Here is an 8,635-nt window from a genome sequence, read left to right as displayed (position 1 = left end):
GGAAGGAGAGGCTGGGCAGCTGTGTGCGGCATGCTGGGAGGTGTAGTCCCTTGGGCGGAAACGAGTGTTTGTATAGGTTGGAGACGAAGAGAGTTTTTCTTCATGGAGATGAGGCTGCAGAAATATCCGACTTCCCTCTCAAGCGGTCTTTGAGTTTACAAAAGTCTTCCGTGGACGGTCGGCTTCATTCCATTGTCTGTGACCCAAGAGGGTGCGGCCCCAGGACCGGCGCGCGGTTGGAAGATGCAGGCCGCGCAGGGCCGCGGCAGAGCATGCCGGGAGTTGTAGTCCAGGGGCTCTGAGGCTGTGGGACGTGTCGGGACGGCGCGCGGGCTCCTCCTCCCCCGCCCTTCTCAGAGGTCCCCCGCCCCCTCCCCCTGCCTCCTCCTCTCTTGCCTGCAGCCGAGCGTCCCCTTCCCCCACTGTCGGGTTTCTCCGCGGCTACTGCAGAGGATTCAGAGCCGAGTAGCTGAGGAGAAGGAGGAGGAGGAGGCTCCCGTCCCTGCGCGCCATCCACCACCCTACTGGACACGGACGAGGGAACGAGAGCGTCGCCGCTGTAGCCTCCGGAGAAGACAAGGGCACCGTCGCCTCAGCTGCCGCCGCCGCCGCCGCGGTTTTCGCTTGCAGCAGCTCTCCGGTGAGGAGACCCCCCGCCCCCCGGCCCGCTCCTGTGGAGCTTGGGCTGGTGGCGCCGGGGAGAATGAGGGTGGGGGCCGTGGGGCCCCCGCGCCGGCCGGGGGGGAGGGGACCGAGGTGGACCGCGATGGAACGGCGGGCTGGTGGGGGAGACTTGTCCGAGCGCGGGCTGGGGGTTGGGTGAGGGTGGGACACCGCAGGTCAAGGGAGGGTAGCGGGGGAGGGGGGGGGCGACCCTACAGGGAGGGATAACCAGACCTGGGACAGGAGCATGGCGTGTGTGGGGTATCGAGGTGGGATTGGGGATTGTCTTGGGGCGAGGTGGAAGGTGAGACTGGAGTGGGATGTCTTTTAATGGGGGAGGGGACTGGATGAAGGTGATGATTTGGGGTTGGCCTGAAGCAGTTGACAGCTTGAGATCGGAGCTGGGGTGGGGGTTAAGGAGATCTTTTAAAATGCGGAGTGGGATCTAAACGTTGGATGGGACTCCGGGGAGTGCTAATTCTGGAAGGTGGGATTTGGGATGGACCTGGGGAAAGCTGATGGAGCTGGTAGGAGCTGGGGGTGAGGGGTTTGGCATGGGTTGAGACCTAAGCTTGAAGTGGGCTGTTGTCTTCTGGGGATGGTGGAATTTGTGAATACTTAAGGAAATAGCTTGGGTTTGGAGAGAACAGAAGAGGTAGAATTTGGGGTTTCCTTGGGGTCGGCTGCTGGAGGTTGGAATATGGGCTGGGAGGGATGAGACTTCCAACTACAGGATGGTAAGCTGACAGGAGGGAGTATTGTAAGCTGGGCCCCAAATAGGAGGGCAGGGATTGAAATTGGTGATGAGAGCACAGTGGAAAAGGATTTAGGGTGAGTTTACAGTCATTGGAGGGAGCAAGGTGGCTCCCCCGGGCGTAAGTTGGAGGCAGAGGGTATGTAAGCCTACTTCCTCAGCTGGACTCGCTGAGAGAATACTGGCAGATGGTGAGCAAGGTTAGGGGATGGTGTCTTAAAGAAAATGTCTCTCTGCCCGTTTTGCAGAAGTAATGTCTGTGATGAGCTGGTTACCTGTGGTGTGGTGGCAGAGGGGAAATTTAAGACATGAAAGACCCAGCGTTTTGGATACGGTTGTTGGGACAGAGGATGGAGAGGGCCAGTGAGCAGTACTGGGAAGAAGTGGGGTGGCTCATTTAGGAAAGGATGTCCTCCAAGACACACTAGAGGTTTAGGGGTTAGAACACTTACATCCATGGTTGCTTTGGTGAGAGACAATAATAATAAGGTCATTAGAAGGGTCTTCCACAGGAGACAGAGCAGGTACATTAAAGATTCTCCTAGGGGATATCTTACGCTGTCAATTTGACCTTTTTGTTTGGTTTATGTTGGTATTGTCCGGAAATAACAGCCCAAGGGTAAAGTTTTGAGAGAACCTTCATTTAAGGTAGAATTAACAGAGAGGGGGGTGTCTGGCAGTTCCTGTGTCATAAAGAGAAACTTGGGGGGTAGGGGGGACTAACTCTCAATGGAAAGGTGGGAAAAGGTGAAATTGTCTCTGCCTTCTCATCCCCCCCCCCCCCCACTGAAAACTAGTTCTGGAATTTGTAATTTAAATGGACTTTGATGAACTTGAGGTTGGTAAGGGTGCATTCTTGCTTGAGAACTGATTAATGATACTGAAAAATACGAAGACTGAATTTATTTTCTAGGCAGGCAAGGTGTGTGTATGCAGAAAGAGGTTAACAAGCCCCACCTCCTCCCAATAAAATTGATTGCTTGAAGACTCTATTTATTGGTGTCCTGGTTTGCAAGGCAATTAGGCCCGTCATTGTATTGCAGACTGATAATCTTGAGATGAGTCTTGGCATTACCACTTTATGTAAACAGAGAGAAGACAGGAAATACGGAAATGTAATAAATATTCATTGGCAAGATGGTTTGGTACTGATGGAGTTGTTCATTCTTTTGACATTACTTGTTAAGATTTAAAATAATTGGGCTGTTTCTATAGATTGAATTTTTTTCTAAAGGAATTCGAGCGATCAGAATTTTGTTAGGTGTGGATAAATGAAGTATATACAACCATATATTACTTTTAAGGGGACGATGTTGATGTAGGCACGTTGCATTAACTATGAACACAATAACTCCATATATTTCATCAGAAATTTGATTTCAAGCTTACAGATGAGTTTATTCTTGTGGTAGAATGCTTGATGGAAGGTGGAGGGGAGTGTAAAGAGAGAGAACAGCTTTAGGGAAGCAGTTTTCTGGGTTTAATTGCATTAACAATGACATGTTAAGCTTGAAGTGGCTGTTGATTAGAGCTCAGTGTGAGGGAAAAGGAGGAGAAATGGAAAGAAGTTAAAATTGATACCAATGGGAATTAAAAAAAATTTTTTTTGTTAAAGCTTTAGTGTTCAACTACAAAACAAACTTGGGTTTCATAATTGAACACATAAAAATGCCCTTATAGAGTCTTAAATTTTTTTTTCTTCCCCCAAAATAGGTGGAGTGATATAGGGGTAGACATCCTTAGAATTGGAAGTGTAGGGTTTTTTGTTTTGTTTTGTTTGTTTGTTTTTGTTTTTTGGATGCTTTCTGTATTCTAATTAAAAAAAAAATCAAGCTTAAGCAGTTGCCTGTAATTCAGTGAGAATGTAATCTAACCAATGAGAGCATTTCTTCTAATAATTTTACTCTGGGGTCCAGACATTGCTTTTGTGAATTTGCTGTTGGGCTGTTCATGTTAAAGCCCCAGTTTTTGGAAGCTCAAAAATGGGAGAACTGTCTTGGTGGATTTGTTTTTCCTATAGTCATGGTTACCTATGCAGTAGTGAAGCAGGTAGGGTGAAAAGTGGAGAACTGGTGGAGGGTTTGGTAGACAGAAACCTGGGGAAAATGAAGAGCCCGTGAATTTAGGAGTCAAGGGTTTTGACTTCAAATTCCAATTCTGAGCCGGGCAGTGGTGACGCACGCCTTTAATCCCAGCTCTCAGGAGGCAGAGGCAGGCGGATCTCTGTGAGTTCGAGACAAGCCTGGGCTACCCAAGTGAGTTCCAGGAAAGGCACAAAGCTACACAGAGAAACCCTGTCTCGAATAAACCAAAAAACAAAACAAAACAGAAACAAACAAACAAACAAACAAAAAAACAAATCCCAATTCTGATTCCAGTATTTGAAAGGGGAATGATTTCAGTAAAGTCATAAAACCCTTTTTCTACTTAGGGGTAATTATTGCACAACATTGTGAATACATTGAAGATCTTGAGTTGTATGTTTAACTGTGGTTAAAATGGCAAAACAAGACATTCATACTTTATGAAGGTTGTCAAAGGAGACAGACGAGGTGAGGCAAGGGAATGTGTTGGCTAACGTGTAGATTCTGAAGCTCACTACTAGTATGTGACCTTGGGCACAATGCGATTATCTGTAAAGTGAGGATAATAAAATTAACCTCATTTGTTTGGTGGGTTAAACAGAATACATTAAGAAAGCATTTAACACAATGTGTTATGTAGTGCATATTAAACCAATATTAGTTTTCATTATCATAGAGAGATGGGCAGAAGCTGGAATGGTGAATGGTTGTTACCCTGCCACTGAATTCTTAGTATTATGGCATTCTTTTGTTTATAAAGTTACTGTTATATTATTTTGAAAACACAATTAATCTACAGTTTGTATGTTTATAGTTTAGGTACTTTAAGCAGTTCATTAAATGTCAAAAAAAGTTAGCTGTTAGCTTCACAATCTAGCAAATAACAACTGTGCTGTTAAGAGTAATAAAATGCTTTTTTAAAGGGATACAGTCAATAAGTAGCAGAGTGTGGGTTATTGCCTAGAATTCTGACTCCCCAACCCTGACCATGTCTTTTTAAATTATGAAATGACTCATATGTATAAAAGTGTATTTAACACAAATCCACAATTTAAAGAATAACCAGTCGAGTCAGGCATGGTGGTGCATACCTTTAATCCCAGCACTCTGGGAGGTGGCAGCAGGCAGATCTCTGAGTCTGGGGCCACCCTGGTTTACAAAGTGAGTTCCAGGACAGCCAGGGCTACACAGAGAAACCCTGTCACAAACCAAACCAAAACGACCCAAGTTGAAGACCTGTGTACTCACTACCTCACTTTATAAAAAGGAGATTTCTAGTGCTTTTGTTACTTAAAGATGGTGTCCTGCTATGTAGCCCAAAAACAATTCTTCTGCCTCAGCCTCCTGAATTCAAGTTACAGGATCAGAGAGGTCTTTGTTTTTGTCACCCTTGCTTCCTGCCTCCACCCCAGATCAAATCTAGGACCTTGAACATGCTAGGCAAAGCTCTCTACCATTGAACTGCATCCCCAGTCAGGGGTTAGTGTTTTAAAGCCTCTTGGGAGGCTGCTCTCCTGCCTGATTAAATCTGTCTTCTTCCTTCTCCCTTAGAAGTAATAACTTTCCTGATTTTTATGTGAACCAACCTTTCTTTTTTTTTCTTTTCTGCCTTACCTTTATTTTTAACTATAAAAAACTATAAAAAGCTTTATCTTTTCTATTGTTAAAATAATACATGTACTTGAAATAAATAGGAAATTACAAAAAAGTAAAAAGGCTAAATTAGTGTGCATCCTTACCATTTAATGCCCTGTTCCTTCTCTCCCTTCAGATCAGAGCTTCCCACAGGTTATGCACTCAAACACTGAGCCCAGTGCCCAAAAAACTTTCTATTGTGCATGTATACAGACACTAAAGCATATGGGTAGTCTAGGTAGCTAGAGGAAGCAAATTTGTCTGTATGGATGATCCAGTTACCCAATCATAGTTGGAAATAGAATGACAAGGTAGTAGTGGTGGAAGTCGTGTGTGAGCTCTGAAAGAGCACTGTTTTGGAGTCTTCCATTGGCAGGAATTTAGATGTCCTAGGTTCTAATTCCTTGCTATATTAATTTGAAGCTTCTTGTCATGTTTTGGCAAACTTTTTTTTTTTTTTTTTAATGAGACAGTGTCTCCATTTTAAGTGACATGAACTTGCTGTGTAGTTCTGGCTAGTCTGAAACTTGAGGTCCTCCTGCCTTAGTAGATGTTAGGCATGCACCACACTCCTGGCTTACTCTGTCTACTCTTCTAGTTATATTTTTATACATATGCAGATAGGCAGCCTACCTGGTACCTCGGCCCTTACCTGATTGTGTGGGACCATTTCCCATCTGAAATACAGAGTACCACAAATAGGAAATCCTCAGCTGCACATACCAGAAGCTTAGCAACCTGAATGAGGAAATGTTTGTCCAAGAAATTTGTAATCTATATTTATTGATGATCTATTAGAACTTCACTTTACTTATCTATCAACTTAGGCTCAAGTGATAGAATAACTGAAAATATTTTTAAATTGTAAATGATTATATAAACGTATCTTCCAAACTGAAATCAGGTACTTACATGTGATAAAAAGCATGTTAGAGCCGGGCGGTGGTGGCGCACGCCTTTAATCCCAGCACTCGGGAGGCAGAGCCAGGCGGATCTCTGTGAGTTCAAGGCCAGCCTGGTCTCCAAAGCGAGTTCCAGGAAAGGCGCAAAGCTACACAGAGAAACCCTGTCTCGAAAAACCAAAAAAAAAAAAAAAAAAAAAGCATGTTAGACTTATTGTCTATCTTAAATGTTCTTCCAGTAGAATGGGGGCATACATGAAGATTATTCCCTAGTTTCTCCCTTGAAATTTAAAGGTTGTTAGTTACAGTGGGTTAGAAAAAGGACTAGAGAATTTCTTCCAAGTGAACTTTTGAGGACCCAGTGCCACAGTAAGTATGCTTGAGAGCTAAAAATGAAAGAATTAAGGATTTATTGAACTGGGAAATATATGTTGTTTTTGCCACTATCCAGACAAATTAGCTGCTTCTCTTTTTGTTTTCTGTAACAATTACAGAAAGTAATAGAGTGAGGACTATTTGTACACATTGAAGAGGGTATTAATACTCTCTGGGTTGATAAATGAATTAAAGAAGGACAAAGTACCTGGAATGTGGATACACATAGTTGACATTTAATATAGTAGCCACTGCTGTTACTGATATTTTTATTTTACTTGTGAATTGTTTCTCGAGACTGCTCTTTTATTACTCAGTATTTTCTACCTCTTAACTGTTCGGATTGTAAACATGTACACACCATATCCAGCTAAAAACTTTGCTTTTTTTTTTTTGGTGCTGAGGATTGAACCCAGGGTGTTTCATGTAAGGCAAGCCCTCTGATGAACTTTATATCCAGACCAAGCTTTCACTGTTCCTTTTTTTAAAAATTTAGTTTTAATTTTTTGCCCTTCTTGGTTTTCTGTTTAGCAGGGGAAACATTTTTTAAAACATAATTCTTTATTGATTCTTGGGGAATTTTACATCATGCACCCCATCTGGTTCACTTCCTAGAACCTCCATATCCACCCCTCACCCTTACATTGTGCCACCCCAAATTAATTAAAAACAAAACAAATAAACAAACAAGCAAATAAAGACGACCTCACTCCTCTGTCTTTCCAGCACCTCTTTATTCTTTCTAGTGGCATTGTTAGCTTCAGTGAGTCACGAGGTATACCCCTCTGTCCAATCAGCCCCACCCGCAAAATGTTCACTGCAGTGAGTCATTGGTCTGCTTCCAGGTCTCTGGGACACACACCGTCAGCACTGGACCCTCACCGAAACTCCTCAGACATCCTGCTGTTGTCATAGAGATCCTGCGGTTATTGTTTCGCAGGACCAATCCCTCCGTGGACTCCAGCAGGTCATCGATGGGGTAGATGTTAGGGTGGGCCAACCCAAGGCCCAGGATGTGTGTGTCTGGATGGTAGCTGAGCTGGTAGGTTCTGGGCCACAGGGACTGCCCTCTGGGGGAAGGGACAGCAGAGACCGCTCTCCTAGGCCCATGCCATCTGGGCCAGCTCTCCTGTGTTCTAGTGAGGGCTGGGGCTGTCACTCCCAATGAGGGGCAGGGCCAGCTATAAGGGGAACTTTTTTTTTTCCCTTTTGAGACAGAGTTTCACTATGTAGCTCTGGCTGATCTGGAACTCAGTATATAGACCAGGCTGGTCTCGAACTCACAGAGATCTGCCTGCCTCTGCTTCCTGAGTGCTGGGATTAAAATCATGGTCACCATACTGGTGAGAATTTTTTTTTTAAATAAACTTATTTAGTTAAATGTGTGTGTTCGCATGTGTAGGTGTTGAGTGTGTTTATATCATGGTGTATCTGTGGCAGTCAGTACAACTTGAGGGAATCTTTCTCTTCTTCCACTTTTTGGGTCTTAAGGATAGAACTCAGGTCATCAGGCCTGATAGGAGCTAGCTTGGAAATTACCACGTCGAGCAAGCTGGCCTCAGATTTGCAGTGTTCCTTCTGCCTCAGCCTCTAAAGTTCTGGTTTTACAGGTGTGTGCCATCATGTCTCTCAGGAAAAAACTTTTTGGAATTGTAAAAATAGCTGACAGTTATGACAAAGTGTTTGTTATTTCTGCTTTTTAATGTGTTGATATCTCTCTTTGTATTTATTTAATTTTTTAATCTGCTGTGTATGAGTGTTTATATTTTTTTAGGGTTGGTTTCCTGGCTCACTAGACTTCTTTGATACTGTGAGTAGTCTTGTCCATATGCTAATGACTGTCAAATCTCTTTCTCCAGCTCAGATTCCTTTCCTGAGCTTACACATACCACTGGCCTCTCTCTACCACCTCCGTTATAGCCATTCCAATGTCCTGATACTGTATCTCCTGATACTGAACAACTCATGCTGCTGTCTACTTCTGACCTCTATCTCTGTACACTTCCTACTCACAAACAGTTAAAATGGTCTCTTCTCTGTTTTGTCCTAACTTAAGGGAATTACCATACCATTCATATGGTTACTCAAGACACAGATCTATAGGGTATGTTCTTGTTACTTTCTCGTTTAAATCTCTCCCTTGGCTCCTTCACACAACATATATGGGCATCTATGATCTGTGCCTATCTGCAGTATAGTGTACACTCCTGGGTTATCTCTCA

The 8,635-nt window shown here is 43.8% G+C and overlaps 1 protein-coding gene across 2 annotated transcripts in view; it reads left to right on the top strand.

Annotated features, from left to right (window-relative positions):
* Positions 1-362: 362 nt before the first annotated feature.
* Fam168a (family with sequence similarity 168 member A) overlaps positions 363-8,635 on the top strand; it is a 140,753-nt gene continuing 132,480 nt past the window's right edge. The window contains exon 1 of one of the 2 annotated variants that reach the window (XM_052713677.1): positions 363-640. The gene's annotated coding sequence lies outside the window, so the exon portion shown is untranslated. The remainder of the gene's footprint in view (positions 641-8,635) is intronic. The other variant, XM_052713676.1, reaches the window with a different exon arrangement.

The sequence above is a fragment of the Peromyscus californicus genome, unplaced genomic scaffold (genome assembly GCF_007827085.1).
Source record: "Peromyscus californicus insignis strain IS unplaced genomic scaffold, ASM782708v3 Scaffold_4__1_contigs__length_199733344, whole genome shotgun sequence".
In the NCBI taxonomy this organism is placed as follows: domain Eukaryota; kingdom Metazoa; phylum Chordata; class Mammalia; order Rodentia; family Cricetidae; genus Peromyscus; species Peromyscus californicus.
This window is presented reverse-complemented; position numbering and strand designations above follow the sequence as displayed.